This window comes from Mauremys reevesii, linkage group 12 (genome assembly GCF_016161935.1).
Source record: "Mauremys reevesii isolate NIE-2019 linkage group 12, ASM1616193v1, whole genome shotgun sequence".
NCBI classification, from domain to species: domain Eukaryota; kingdom Metazoa; phylum Chordata; order Testudines; family Geoemydidae; genus Mauremys; species Mauremys reevesii.
The window spans coordinates 19920434-19936199 of NC_052634.1; the positions used below are offsets into that span (position 1 = coordinate 19920434).

Here is a 15766-nt window from a genome sequence, read left to right on the forward strand (position 1 = left end):
TGAGGGTCTATGGAGATGGGTGTCTCCTCTGCCATCCCCTCCCCTGCCCCCCCATATCCTGCTGCCTCTAGGGGTCTATGGGGCTGGGTCTCTCCTCCCTCCATCCCCTCCCCTGCCCCCAATATCCCTCTGGGGCTCTGTGGGGATGGGGATGGGGGTCTCTCCCTGCCCCTGTGCGCCCCCATGCACAGCATGTCCTGGGAGTGACTCAGATTCCCTGGACCAACATTTCACCCCCACCCCACATGTCTCTTCTCTCCCCCAGCTCCCTCCACCCCACCCCATTTCCCCTGCACCCCAGGCTGGGTCTCTGCCAATCCCCCTTCTCCCCTCCTGACCCCAAGATCTCCTGCCCCTGCAGGTCTATGGGGCTGGGTCTCTCCTCCCCTTCTCCCCCCATCCCCTCATCCCTTCCCCCAATATCTCCCTGCCCCAGGCTGTCTATGGGGCTGGGTCTCTCCCTGAAGCCCCGCCCCCAGCGCGGGGCTCACAGACAATCCCCGCCCGGCGGCTGTGACGTGCTCACTCCCTGCAGGCAACTCATTCACTTGAGACCAAAACGACAGAAGGTGTCACGTGTCTATGGGCGGGGTTATGCCGGTGAGCAGTGTCTGGCGGCAGGACGGAGAGCAGGGAGAGGAACCGAAGGAGCCCGGCGGAGAGAATTCTCTGCGTGTGGACAGAATCCGGTGTGGGGAGTTCGTGCTGTGGGTGCCTGCACCGGAGTCACTTCGGGGCAGTGATTGCCACTGAGCTACGTATTGACCAAAGGCGTGTGAATGGGGTGTGGTGCCTGGCGGGGAGCAGCTCATGGTGATAAGAAAACAGGTGGGAGCAGCAGATCCTGTCCTAGCAGGGGGCTGGGTGGGGTTGTGTTGCAACCATGAGTGGGGTTGTTGTGGGTGCAATTAGACCCCATCTTCTCTGGTGGGGCGGGACCTCTACTGTTTGCCTCGGGGAGGGAGAGGTTCATGATCTCACAGCCTGGGGTGGGGGAAGGGGTTTGAATCATGTTTATGAACTGGGAGAGCAACTTCCCCCGCTCCCACTCACTCTCCACTAGGGGGCTGGGCTGGGATCTCTAGGGAGGGGAGCACAGGAAAAAACAGTCTCCCCTATGGAACCCAGGAGTCCTGGCTCCCAGTCCCCCTGCTCTAGACCCCCTCCACTCCCAGATCCTGGGATAGAACCCAGGGGTCCTGGTGCCCAGCCCCCTCCCTGCTCTGACCACTCGACCCCACTCCCCTCCCAGGGTGGTGCAGGGGTCACTGGGTCGGTGTCCCAGCTCTGCTAAGGGCCTTGACTGATTTTCCCAAAGTGCTTCCTTCTGAATCCAGCACATCTGCCCCCCCTGCCCGGTCAATGCCCACCCCCATGTGGGGGCACCAGCACTGTGCCGGGTCGTGATGGGAAATTGTCCAAGCTGGCCCAGGAGAGTCGTGTGTGTCCCTGCTGCCCCCTGCTGGTGGGGCTGAGCCCTGCTCTGTGTGTGTGTGTGTGTGTGGTGGCTTTGCAGGATTTTGTATCCTGCAGCAAGTGACACACACACTGACACATTGATGCACAAAGGGACTCACGCAATCCCAAGAACACACAACACACCCAGGGGGGCATGCTAGCCCAACCCCCAAAGAGAGAAACAATCACATCCCCAGCCACACTCACAATCACACACACACACACCAGAATATTCGCAATTGTGCTCAGAGACATGACCGCACACAGTTCACTCCCACTGCTCCCAACACAAGGACCTCCTGCCCCACACAGCGTGTGCCGAGGCCTGTGGAACTCACTGCCACTGGACAGCTACGCATGAGAATGGACCTTTCCAGGAGACCAATAGACATGGCCATGGCGACAGAGGGGGCTGGGCTCCCAGGGTCTGACCCAGGCTGAGACTGGTTCTGACCTAGAGGGGTCTATCCAGCAGGGGGCAGCGTGACCCACACACAGACCCACCAGAAGCGCTTTTCTTAGCGGGTCTCCCAGGCCATCCCCCACCCTGCCCTGGGTTGGGTAACAAAGGGGCAGTACGGGACTCTGGGCTGTGTCACAACCCGGCCCCAGCCCCTCGCTCCCACAAGCTGGCGAGTTGGGTAACTGCCGAGGGATTGCACAGGAGAGTGTCAGAGCCAGGGAGAGAACCCAGGAGTCCTGGCTCCCCCCCCCCGCCCGACACACACTCTAACCACTGGACCCCACTCCCGTCCCAGGGCTGGAGATAGAACCCAGGAATTCTGACCACCAAAACTGCCCCCCACCCCCGCTCTGACCACTAGACCCCACACTCCCCTTTTAGATTTTAGTCCCACTGCCTCTTCTATCCACCCACCCCACCTGTCCATCCCTTTGCTGCAGGTTTCTGGGGTGTCACCCCTGCTCTGCACTCCCCCAGTGCAGCCCAAGGCTTTTCCTCCCCCCAACCACACATCCTATCCCCCTCGTACTGGATCGTCTGCTTGGCCCCCTGCCCCCTCTCGGGGTGTGCTGTGCGGCGTGGCTGGGGATTGTGCAATGGCCCAGCACCAGGCAACGCAGAACAGACACCACATGCTCTGCCTCACCTCATCGGAGCTGCTTTCCAGGTGCATCGGAGCCCAGTGCCCCACACCTGGGCCCTCCTGCCCCACAGGGGGTGAGCTGCAGCCCCCGCCACACTCCACAGAGGGGAGAAGGGTCAGGCCAGCCAGCCCTTGTAACATGGGGAAATCACCACCGGGGTCGACGGTATGGGGGCTGTGACATACAGAGAAAAGGTTGTTGCACCGGCAGAGGGCAGCAGAGCATTCGCACACACATACACACACGCACAATTGCAAACATACAGAAACACATATGTATCCAGCCACACACACACATGGACTATATTGTATGGACTATATTGTCGTCTTTGCTTCTCTGTGCTAATCTAAGGACTTTCCATGCTGTGTTTCAGTTGACTAATAAACCCTGCTCTGTTTTAACAGTCTGCCCAGTGTCACAGCACAAACTTGCTCTGTGCATTGAATGAGGAACAGTCTCTGAACAGGAGTGTCGTTCAGCTGGGCCTGTTGGCAGAGCCACTCAACCCCCCACCGGCCCACTCAGCCCGCCACCAGCCCACTCAGCCCGCTGCCGGCTAAATGAATGGAACCCCAGGCTGACAGCAGGTTGAGTGGTTCTGCCGGCCTGCTCAGCCCGCTGCCAGCCTGGGGTTCCTTGGGGGTCCCCAGGCCAGCAGCAGGTACTGAGAGGGGCCGACGACCGATATCCCAGCTGGCAATAGGGCAGCAGCCGGAACCCCAGAGCAGTGATGGGCTGAGCCGCTCAGCCTGCCGCTGCATACCACCAAAAATCAGCTCACCTGCCACCTTTGGCACATGTGCCGTAGGTTGCCGACCCCTGCTCTATACACCAGTAAGGAGATGAGCATATTACAGTTGCTGGAGGGCTCTTATCAGGAGTAACAGGCTATAGGAAAGTCAGTCAACATTTTTTGTTTCTCTGATGAAAACTGGCCCACTCCCTGCCTCAAACCAAACCTGTCACTAATAATTGTCAACAACTTAATTTTCTGTTTTTGGCTAAGATATTGATTTTTTAAAAAAATATATTGAAATTGGATTCAGGATTGTTAGCAAGAATTTTTGGCAAACAAAGTTGTTAAATGACAATCTAAATGGCAACACAGCACTGCTTTCATGCTTGGCTCACCCCCAGCCTGCTGGTCCAACAGCTGCAGTAGACCCCAAAATCCACCTCTTGGGGTGCAGAGTGGCAACAGCAGCAGCAAACCCTCAGGTCCAATCACACACCAATGGGCACCACCACCAGCCTTACGGACCATGGTGAAGTTAGCACAGCAGCTGATCTCAGGGACAGGTCATCCATAGAGCCACAGAGGCTCATCCTGTCCTGTGCAGCTCGCCCCGGATGAGATGGATCGCTGGCAGCTGCCAGCCCAGGGGAGAGATGCGCTCCCCAGCTAGGGTGACCAGATCCAGATGTCCTGATTTTAAAGGGCCAGCCCCGATATTTGGGGCTTTGTCTTAGATAGGCACCAATTACCTCCACCTAGAGTGACCAGACAGCAAGTGTGAAAAATCAGGACAGGGGGTGGGGATGGGGGGGGGGGGGGTAAAGGAGCCTATATAAGAAAAAGACCCCCAAATTGGGCCTGGCCCTATAAAATAGGGATATCTGCTCACCCTACCCCAACCCCCTGTCCTGAGTTTTCACACATCTGGCTAACCCCAGCCCAGCCCCGTGCGACATTCCAATCCTGGCTCACTGCCCAGGAAGTGAGTTACTTTCACTTTCATTCCTCAGCAGGCAGGCAGGCAGCCAGCCTCCTCCCCCCACCTACCCCCCAGCACCTCACCCAACCCAGCCCTGATGGAGGGGAGGGAGGAGAGAGAGAGGGATGCTCCTGGGGATGGAGGAAAAAGGAGGGGGTGCTCCATGGGGCAGGGCGGGAGAAGAATGGATGTTATGGGGGACAACAAAGGATACTGGTTCCAGAGCCGCAGAGCCTGCCTCACCTCACCTCAGCGGGGGGCGGGGGGAAAGAGTCACATTCACAGGTGAGCTCCTTCCCCAACCGCTACCCCCTCCCCATCCCAGAGACCCCAGCAGCCAATCCCCTCCCTCAGACTGTGCTGCATTCAGTTCTCTCTAGGACCCAGCAGCCCTGCTCTTACATGCTCCACTGCTTCCCATCTGTCCAGGCTCCCAGCAGAGCAGTGCCCCCAGACCTAGTGGTGCCCTAGGTGGCTGCCTATGGCTAAGAACAGCCCTGGAGACATAAAACAGAGATCAAACTAGAGCACAAAGTGGTGGGGGGGTGGAGAGTTTGAAATGCAAGGAGAAGAAAAATCTTCTACCTGCTCCCTCTCATCAGAGCATCTAAATACCAGGGGAGAAATATCTCTCCCACACTGCAACATCAACTCTGGTGGGCTTGGACTGAGGAAGAATCTTCTCTCCCCAGCAGCTCCAGCTCACCTGGGCTGGGCCATGGATATCTGCCCCCACAGATCTGGTGTGTCTGGCCTGGGACAGGGGAGGGGCTCCTCTCCTCTCCATTGGGGACATGGCGGGATGAGAGATGTGACAGGGCTTTACAGGAAATCATTATTTGCCTGATTCATGTGCCAGTCCTAGTCCTTGCTGACCAAAAAAACAGTATCCTGCATGCTGATGCCAGTTTGGAGGGTCTGGGAGCACTCTCCTACCAGGAAGTGGAAGGTAAATGTAAATCTGTGGCCTTTGCCAGCTGAGGACTGTCTGATAGCAAAACTCGCTATCCCATCCACCAGCTGCAGTTCTTGGCCTTGAAATGGGCTATCACTGAGAAATTTCGAGCCTACTTGTCTGGTGCTCAGTTTCAGGTATGGACAGAGAACAATCCACTGACTTATGTGTTAACAAGGGCTAAGCTGGATGCTACAGGGCAGAGATGGGTGGCTACTTTTGCTAGCCATAACTTCAGCATTCAATAACAATGAGCTGGTATAATAGGGAGTGTGATTTATCAGGACCACCAATTCTTGGCTGTGGGGAGGATGTAAGCAGGGTCAGACTGAATTCTACCCTGCCATCTGTTGGTGATGTGCTGTAAAGGTCTTTTGTTGCTGATGTGCATGGTCACACCCATCCCACATTGCATGATGGGGGTGCTTGTCCAAATGGTGATTTTGGCTGCTATGGGATCCCCAAACACTTTCTTATTAGGACAGGAGTAATTAAGTGTAGTAATCCTGGATATATGAATCAAGGACAGTAGAACGGTACTTAGCAGTTCATGATTTCGGGACTCACCCGAACCTACGTAAAAATCGTTAGACAAGGGACATGGGTTCCAAAGAATAGCAATTTAAGAGAGATTGAAAATAAAATATTTGTGTTTAGCACCATGGGATTCTTTTGAACTCTCTAAATGCACATTTGATGGTTTTCTTCTCTCTTGAGTTTAAAAATAGAATTAATTATTATCCCATTATAAATAATGTGATAGAACATGCCCCTAAAATCTTTGACAGATAGGTAAAAATTTTACTTATAAGAAGCAGGTGGTATCTGATGGTACTTAAAAGCTGAAGTTGGTAGGAATATGGTGCTGAATGACAACCTGGCAGAAAAGTTTTTCTGGAAGAGTTAGCAGAGCGAGATTGTTAGTCTCAGGTCAGTGGGTGGGATTATGCAAATACTGGACTCTTGGACCGGAGCGGGGGGGGGGGGGGGGAACATGACTTCTGTGGCACACGCAGCACCTCTGCAACTAACCTTTGCTACCTCACTCCCTAACAACACACCTTTTACCTCTCAGGACCAAAATATACCGTGAAAGAGATCTAACAGCATACGCTTAGGGCAAGCAACTGCAGCACTAACAACAATTTTAAGAGATTCAAAACCGCCTCTGTTTTTCCACACCAGGGACAGCAGAAAGGACATCAGCAGCACCTGCAAGAGACCAACAAACATCCATTTCTACCTCCTACCATGTGCTGCCGTTAGGAACCCATACCCCTTAAAGATGAGTACTTTTCAGACGAGGGTGACACTCTCAGGCCTCAAATGTCCTTGATCCAAAATCAACAGGAAAATACACTGGATTACTCCTGCCCCAATAACAAAGAGACTGGGGATCCCACAGCAGCTGAAATGACCGTTTGGACAAGCACTCCCATCATGCAATCCGGGGTCGGTGTAACCATGCAAATGACATCAGCCCCAAAAGGCCTTGACGACAGATCACCAACAGATGGCAGGGGAGAGTTCATTACTGACCCTGCTTCAACTAGATTGTGGCAAAGATTCCAAAACACCGAACGTTAAAACTCGCCAAATGCGGGTCAATCCATCCTCATCGTCGTATCCGCTCGTTATACTCCACACCCGAACGTAGCCCTCATATGGACAACATACCCTCCTAACTCAGTGTCTGTACGTTAACCTTTTACCCCCAGTCAGGGCTATTGCAGATTATGTATTCCTTACGCCACCCGATCTTAAACCGAACTTCGCACCCCTTGGGTAAGCTGTACGTTGTTCCCTGAGCACCAGAAATTCTACGCCGAAACTCTGTACCGTACACTTTTTTTTTTCTTTGAACGTTATCTTACTAAAATGTTGACTTTTGTTCGAGATCCTGGCTCCTGTTCCTTTGCAAGGCGTGTGCGTTCGCTCCGCGTTTTAGTCTGCTAATACGGCGGGGGGCGATTGAGCCAGAGGTGCTTGCCTGCTGCAGACACGGATCCAAAGCTGAACCTCGTCCCCCACAAGCTTGAAAGCTTAACTGAAAACAGTTTAAGAAGTGCTCCCGTCTCCAGCACTCAGCTACCCAGCTCCCAATGGAGTCCAAACCCCAAATAGATCCTTTTTACCCTGTAGAAGCTGTAAAATCCTGTGACCAGGGCAGCTGCCTAGCAGCCTGCGCATCTGCCTGCCAGCGTGCGAGCGTGTAAGGCACTAATCAGGATAGTGGCAGCTAGGTGGCAGGGGGAGGGTGTGAAGCACCAGCAGAGTCACGCAGCGGGAGCGTGCTGGGCCCATAACCCAGAGGTGGATGGATCAAAACCATCCTCTGCTACGCATGCGCTTGTTTCTTTTCCTTCTGGGCCTTCAAGCAAGCCTGTGACCAGCAGAGCACCGAGAGCCTAGGCCATGAGGCAAGAGGTGGCTGAGGCGAAGCGGCGGCCTGCCAGGGAGCTCCCTGGCACCTCTGGCTGCCTGGGCTGAAGGCAAGAGGCAGGCCTGGGCATGGCAAGGGCCTCCTGTGCCAGAATGAGGCTGCAGTGCTTCCTGGTCCCCTTTTCCCACCCACACCGGCAGGCAGCTGCTGCAGGAGAACACGAGGGAGGCTCTCGGGGCGCTAGGCAGCGCTGTGTGTGTGGCTGTCAGGGGAAAGAGCCAAGGCTCCCGACTCGACCTGCCATTGACTCGCGTGGCTCTGCGCGCCATCAGCTGGGGCGGGGCGGGCCAGGCTGCGGACGTGACTCAGGCTTGGGCCGCATGGCCGCGCTTTCCTGACGAGGCATGAGGCAGGCCAATAGCTTTGCACAGCGTACAGGGAAGTGGGAGGGAGGCGTCTTTGAGCCGGCGTGTCTCCTCCGCTTCTCCCTTGCCGCTTGGGCGGAGGCAGGAAGGGAGCGAAATGTTCCCGGCTGAAAGTTTTTGTGCTTGGCCTTGAGGACTAAGCCTGAGCCTCTGGCACAGCTGCTGGCAGATGGGTTTCTGAATGGCATCCAGCCCGCTCTTTGGACCACCAGCTGAAAGCACTGAGGCCAAGAGGCAGCAAAATGGGACCTTTGAGGCTCCCCCACAGGTCTCGGGGAAGCAAGGAAGTAGCACGGGCTTAGCGTCATTCCTGGGTGGGCTTGAACCACCATCCTTTCGGTTAACAGCCAAACCCACTGACCCATTGCGCCACAGAGACACGGAGGGGCAATGCTGTATTGAGCACAAAAGCCGGTTTCAGCTCAGGGTACGGTAGAGCACATGCATGCAGTGGTTAGCCAAGCAACAGCAAGGAACTGGACTGCTATGGAGAGAAAGTTCTGTGGGAAGGAACCGAAAATAGCACCGGGGCTGTGGTACAGCGCTCGCATACACTTTCTTTGGCCTGTTTTTCTGGAAGAGTTAGCAGAGCGAGATTGTTAGTCACAGGTCAGTGGGTGGGATTATGCAAATACTGGACTCTTGGACGGGAGTGGGGGGGCACACGAATTCTGTGGCACACGCAGCACCTCTGCAACTAACCTTTGCTACCTCACTCCCTAACAACACACCTTTTACCTCTCGGGACCAAAATATACCATGAAAGAGATCTAACGGCATAAGCTTAGGGCGAGCAACTGCAGCACTAACAACAATTTTAAGAGATTCAAAACTGCCTCTGTCTTTCCACACCAGGGACAGCAGAAAGGACATCAGCAGCACCTGCAAGAGAGCAACAAACACCCATTTCTATCTCCCACCACGTGCTGCCGTTAGGAACCCATACCCCTTAATGGTGAGTACTTTTCAGAGACACGGAGAGACAAAGCTGTATTGAGCACTTAAGCCGGGAATCAGCTCAGGGTACGGTCTAGCACAAGCAACAGCAAGGAACTGGACTGGTATGGAGCGAAAGTTGAACAGTATCTCAGGGCGAGCATATGTGTTCAGCACTTAGACAGGAAACAGCAAGGAACCCGACTGGTATGGAGGGGGCAGAGAGTCACCATCAGAGATCACAAAGGTCCTTGGGGAAGGGGTGTCAAGGCATGAGCAGCAGGTGCCTCAGGGGAGGGGGCAGAGATTAGCGGGTGGCAGCCATGGGGAAGGGGCAGAGTGGGGCTCAAGGGAGGGGGCAGAGTGGTGGGGGCAGTGGGCCGGGCAGGTCTCAGGGGAGGGGGCAGAGAGGTGGGGCAGAGAGGTGGAGCAGTGAGCAGGGTGGCTCTCAGGGGCGGGGCAGAGAGGTGGGGGCAGTGAGAAGGGCGGATCTCAGGGGAGGGGCAGACAGGTGTGGGCGATGGGCAGGGTGAGTCTCAGGGGAGGGGCAGAGAGGTGGGGGCAGTGGGCAGGAGGGTCTCAGGGGAGGGGCAGAGAGGTGGGGCGGTGGGCAGGGCGGGTCTCAGGGGAGGGGCAGAGAGGTGGGGGCAGTGGGCAGGGCGGGTCTCAGAGGAGGGGCAGAGAGGTGGGGCGGTGGGCAGGGCGGGTCTCAGGGAGGGGCAGAGAGGTGGGGGCAGTGGGCAGGGCGGGTCTCAGAGGAGGGGCAGAGAGGTGGGGCGGTGGGCAGGGCGGGTCTCAGGAGGGGCAGAGAGGTGGGGGCAGTGGGCAGGGCGGGTCTCAGAGGAGGGGCAGAGAGGTGGGGCGGTGGGCAGGGTGGGTCTCAGGAGGGGCAGAGAGGTGGCGGCAGTGGGCAGGGCGGGTCTCAGAGGAGGGCAGAGAGGTGGGGGCGGTGGGCAGGGTGGGTCTCAGGGGCGGGGCAGAGAGGTGGGGGCTCAGGGGAGGGGCAGAGAGGTGTGGGTGGTGGGCAGGGTGGGTCTCAGGGAGGGGGCAGAGGTGTGGGTGATGGGCAGGGCGGGTCTCAGGGGAGGGGTAGAGAGGTGGGGGCAGTGGGCAGGGCGGGTCTCAGGGGAGGGGCAGAGAGGTGGGGGCTCAGAGGAGGGGCAGAGAGGTGTGGGTAGTGCAGGGTGGGTCTCAGGAGGGGGCAGAGAGGTGTGGGTGAGGGCCAGGGCGGGTCTCAGGGGAGGGGGCAGAGAGGTGTGGGTGATGGGCAGGGCGGGTCTCAGGGGAGGGGTAGAGAGGTGGGGGCGGTGGGCAGGGCGGGTCTCAGGAGGGGCAGAGAGGTGGGGGCAGTGGGCAGGGCGGGTCTCAGAGGAGGGGGCAGAGAGGTGGGGGTGGTGGGCAGGGCGGGTCTCAGGGGAGGGGCAGAGAGGTGGGGGCAGTGGGCAGGGCGGGTCTCAGAGGAGGGGGCAGAGAGGTGGGGGCGGTGGGCAGGGTGGGTCTCAGGGGAGGGGCAGAGAGGTGGGGGCAGTGGGCAGGGCGGGTCTCAGAGGAGGGGCAGAGAGGTGGGGCGGTGGGCAGGGTGGGTCTCAGGGAGGGGCAGAGAGGTGGGGGCTCAGGGAGGGGCAGAGAGGTGTGGGTGGTGGGCAGGGTGGGTCTCAGGGAGGGGCAGAGGTGTGGGTGATGGGCAGGGCGGGTCTCAGGGGAAGGGGCAGAGGTGTGGGTGATGGGCAGGGCGGGTCTCAGGAGGGGCAGAGAGGTGGGGGGGGTGGGTAGGGTGGGTCTCAGGAGCGGGCAGAGAGGTGGGGGCGGTGGGTAGGTGGGTCTCAGGGGAGGGGCAGAGAGGTGTGGGTGGTGGGCAGGGCGGGTCTCAGGAGGGGCAGAGAGGTGTGGGCAGGGTGGGCCTCTGGGGAGGGGCGGGGGGGGTCTCGGGGGAGGGGCGGGGGGGTGGGGGCGGTGGGTGGGGGGGGTCTCGGGAGGGGGCAGAGAGGTGTGGGTGGTGGGCAGGTGGGTCTCAGGGGAGGGGCAGAGAGGTGGGGGCAGTGGGCAGGGTGGGTCTCAGGGGAGGGGCAGAGAGGTGTGGGCGGTGGGCTGGGCGGGTCTCAGGGGAGGGGCAGAGAGGTGGGGGCGGTGGGTAGAGTGGGTCTCGGGAGGGGGCAGAGAGGTGTGGGTTTTGAGCAGGGTGGGTCTCAGGAGGGGCAGAGAGGTGGGGGCTCAGGGGAGGGGGCAGAGAGGTGTGGGCAGCAGGCAGACCTTGGGGTAAGGGGTGGAGAGGCGCGAGCAGCAGGCGAGGACGCCCTGGGGGAGGAGAGGAGCGAGTGAAAAATAGACCAGCAGGCCTCAGTGAAAGAGGCAGATCTGGGGGGGAAAAGGCCAAACAGGAGCGAGGGTGGAGCACAGGTGGGGCCCCAGAGAGAGGAGAAAGGATGGAGGGGGGGCAGTGCCATGGTCTGGGCACCAATGGCCCCCCCACTTCTAGGGACCTTCCAGTGCTCATCCCCAGCCTCCTCAAATGCAAGCGTCATGGGCCACCTATTCTCTGGGTCTTCATTAACCAAGCCCCTCCCCAAGCTCTGTAGATGGGAGAAGTGCTCCTGTTACACAGCGATGTCTACAGTGAGGATAGGTCGATAGAACTGCATTGCTCGGGGGGGTGGGGGTTACATTTTTTACACCCCTAAGTAATGTCGTTACACAGACATACTTTTTTAGCACAGACCTGTCCAAAGAATCACACACACACCGTGGGAGTGAAACGTCACCTGCTCCTCTGCTTTACAGAATCCAAACACAAACAAAGCTTGCCAGGCCCCAGTGCAGGTAGGTAGAGAGTCAGGGGTGGGCAGATGTGATCCTTTCAGCAATAGCAAGCACTACGGCTTAGTGGGTTAAGCTTGTAAACAGGAGATCCTGGGTTCAGTTCCCAGTGGTGCCTTGTGGAGTGGCCTTTTAGGGCACCTGCTATTGGCTGCTGTCAGAGGACAAGATTCAGAGCTAGATGGGCCTTTGGTCTAGCCCAGGGTGGCTGTTTTTATGGTTTAAATAACACTCACAGACACTGATAATAGAGTTACTGAAAGTTTGGGAGTTAGGAGCCAGTAGGTCAGTGGTCCAGTCCCCTTGCAGATGACCCCCTTCCTCTGGGACAGGGACAGGTCTGAGCTCTCACACCAAATGGCTCATTGTGGCTGCCAGAATCTGTGGGCAGCTCATTTAGTTTATGCCCAGGGTTGAGTCCTGCTTTGTGCCCAGTGTCTGAGAATGAAAATCCTAAACCACCCTTTGAAATAACTAATGCAGCAGGACGTGTTATTGTCCCTGCCCCAGAGCAGACTGACCAATGGGGAACTGCCATTGAGTCCAGGATTTACCATTTCCACTCGCTAAACTCCCTCCCAACCTTCTGGGCTCCTAGAGCAGGGGACTGAGCCTGAGCCCAGACACGGACACTGCAACTTTACAGCCCAAGCCGCATGACCCCAATTAATCCGACATGGGTCAGCTGTGAGCGTTTCATTGCACTGGAGATGTAGCCTGATGTTAGGTCTACGCTGTGATTAACACACCCAGGGCACCTGTCGCAAAGCCCGGGTCAGCTGACTCAGGGTTATGGGGCTTGGGCTGCAAGACTATAAAATTACAGTGCAGACATATGGGCTTGAGCCCAACCTCTGATGCCCCATGAGAAGCAAATGGGGGCTCAGGCACAGGGAGGCAGAGGGGAGGTGGGTGAGCTGGTGTGGGGAGCGGTTCCCTTGTGCGCCCCCTGGGTTACCTGCTGCAGTGTGGGCAGCTCCCCTGCTCCAGCTCACCTTGTCTCTGTTTCCACCTTGCTGGACCTGAGCACGAAGCCGCCACACTGCTTCTCTTCACGCCAAGGCTTCCTGCGTGAACAGCTGATTTGCGGGAAGCAGGGGGAAAAGTGGGACGGGGCATTCAGGGCGGAGGCGGAGCGGAGGTGAGCTGGGGCCAGCTGCCGGCTCACCTGCTCCCCAGCCACTGCCTGCCCGCTCTCCTCCTCAGGCCCTCTACCCCGCCGCCGGCTCACCTGTCCCCCCCGCCACTGCCCACCCACTTACCTCCTCAGCCCCCCTCTCTCACCCGCTATTGTGTCATACAGGAGGCCTGTGATATGCAGGGGGTCAGATTAGATGCTCTAATGGTCTTTTCTGGCCATAAAGTCAACTAATTTCTGAAAAACTGAGTGTAGCATTGGGAACAGTGTCTGATGTTTTCCTGTCTAGCTAGCTTGCTGCCTAGAACGAATGCTCCTTGAGTGGGGTGATCCACAGGGAGTAGCTCAAACCTCCAAAGTGCCTGGCCAGGGGCAGGACATTAGCACAGCAAGGGAGGGGTGTGGCAATGACATCACAAAGGCCTTTTGCAGGACCTCAGACTATTGGTCAAAGGTGGTGGGGAGGTGGTGACCTCACAGAGAGATGCTGACATCAGCCAGGCAGGAGAGCGGCGAGGGGCCAGGGAAACCTCAGAGACCCCTGTGGCTTTGCTTCAGCAAGTCTCCTTCTCCAGGTCTCTCTTTGAGGACTGAAAGAGTATTCGGGTTCACATACGTGAGCGCCAGGAGGAACCTCTTTCGAGTTTTCTCCTTCCCTTTTCCTGATTTTACTAGAAAACAGCCGTCCCTGATTAGAAGGTAAGAGCCTCCTCGAGGTTTGAAACCTGTTCAGTCTGATCCATCTGGTGACGAAGTCTAAGCATGGAAAACACGAGCTTAAGGAGGCAGAATTTTATTCTGCACCTGGGATTTTGTCCCCTAGAATTACTGGAGCCATTAGGATTTGTCCTTTTCCTCCATCCCTTCCTCCTTTCTCTTCTTTTGCTTCTTTTGTCCTTTCACCTGTTTCCCTCCCAACACCAAGAGCGGAGTGTGTGTATGTGTTGCGGGGGAGTGTTTGGCAGCTCCCACTGTGGGAGCTCCACCCAAAAATGTGGGGCTGAAATAGTGCTCGGGCAGTGATCCCCACTGGTGACCTGGGCCATCCTTTGGGCTCTCTGGTGAGAACCCTCAGCCTCCTGTCCTCAGTCTCTACCCTGATTGGCTGAGCAGGGGGTTATTGACAGGGAGGAGACTCAGGTCCTTGTTCTTCTCTTTTAAGACCAAGTAAATAAGTCAGAACCAGTCATATGTTTGATGAATTTTGCTGCTTCTCTGCATTAATGGTCTCTGAGCAGTTCATTATTCTCTCTAACATTGCAGTTCTCCTCAAATACTTGCTGAATAATTACTGTGCACTGTTGTTGGTCTGGAGCTCATCTGAGAGCACTTTATTCAGGTCATTCAATGTCTGAAATTCAAGCTCCGATGGTTAGTTTGAAAATCAGGGCTCTTGGGTCCTATTCCCAACTCTGCCACTGACTGGCTGTGTGACCTAAGACAAGTCAATTCTCCTTTCTCAGCCTTAGCTTCTCCCTCTTTCAAGTAGGGATAATAATGATCTGCTCCTACTACCTTACAGTATGTGGAGGCAGGGCTGGCTCTAGGTTTTTTGCCTCCCCAAGCAAAAAAAATTTTGTCTGCCCTCCCATCCCCCTGCTGCCCGAGCCCTAGGTTCTCCCCTCCCTACACCTGCACCCCCTGCCTCCCCAGCTCTGGGCCTCCCACCACTTGCACCCCCCTGCTGCCCCAGCCCTGGGCTCTACCCCCTGCCCCTCACCCCCCTGCCACCCCAGCCCTGGGCTCTCCCCCACACACACACCCTGCTGCCCCAGCCCTGGGCTCCTCCCCCCACCTGCACCGTCCTTCCGCCCCAGCCCTGGGTCACTGGTAACTTGCTCCCAGTTTAATAGAATAGAAAAAAGAGAGGATTGAATGTGTAACAGGGAGTTTGGTAAATCTTGGTTATTTGATATTTGCAACAGGCTCCTGTCCACCTCCAGCAGAGTTTTCAGTCCCAATGGCAACTTACTTACCAAATGTAATACAGACTAGGCCATGCCTCCCAAGTGGATGTGGTTCTTGTTCTTCTGCACATTGTAGCCCATGGAGGCCAAGGACCTGCAAATGTGTCTTCATGTGCCTTTGTTTAATTGGTGAAAACATAAACTAGACACTTAGAGGATTGGAACTGCTTTCATCAGAGGGACATGTTTGCTAGGTTTTTATGTATTTGCACAGGAAAATGTTGAGTGTTTGCATTCATTTCAGGGATCCCTAGTCAGCGGAGCTCCTGAACATAATGGAAATACAGTTATTTTTGTTGAAGGACCAGGCTTTTAAGGGAGCACTTGGATTTGAACCAAGGACCACGTAATCTGCAGTCAAACACTCTTCCACTGAGCTATACCCCCCTGACAATTATTTTGGCAAGTCAGTGATCTTAAGGATCTTGAAACCTGAGCGTGGTGTTCGTTTCTTCCACACCAGTATTGCTGTCTGTGCATTCCGGAGCTATGGGGTGAGTGGGGAAGGCCCACAACTAGCTTGTCAGTATCAACAAAGGAGCAGCCGACATCAGGACCAACGAGACGTGCTGATGGCCCATCAGGAAGAATCCACTCTCCCAGAGACTTCTCGGCAAGGGCACGGTACACAATGGGGGCTACCTACCCGCCACGTCCCAGCAAGGGTCTTTCTAGTCCCACTTTAGCGTTACCCAATTTCTAATCAGTCTTTGGCCCAGATTCCCTCCCTGAATGGCACCAGCACATACCTGGGCCCCCTGCTAGTGTTAAATCTGCCTTGAGCTGGGACCCAGCTTGGCAAAGAGCCTGCAGCCCCCTCTGTGCTGGAGGAGTGGGAGCAGCCCTGGCACTGAGCAGGGCAGCCCTG

General features: G+C 56.5%; 1 long non-coding RNA gene and 1 other non-coding gene across 2 annotated transcripts; one reads left to right on the forward strand and one right to left on the reverse strand.

Moving 5' to 3' along the window:
* Positions 1-781: 781 nt before the first annotated feature.
* LOC120375833 lies at positions 782-15506 on the forward strand. The gene is made up of 3 exons (XR_005586827.1): positions 782-828; positions 8899-8998; positions 15143-15506. It is a non-coding gene; the product is annotated as an uncharacterized LOC120375833 (long non-coding RNA).
* Positions 15214-15285, reverse strand: TRNAC-GCA. Its single transcript has one exon. It is a non-coding gene; the product is annotated as a tRNA-Cys (tRNA).
* Positions 15507-15766: the final 260 nt, after the last annotated feature.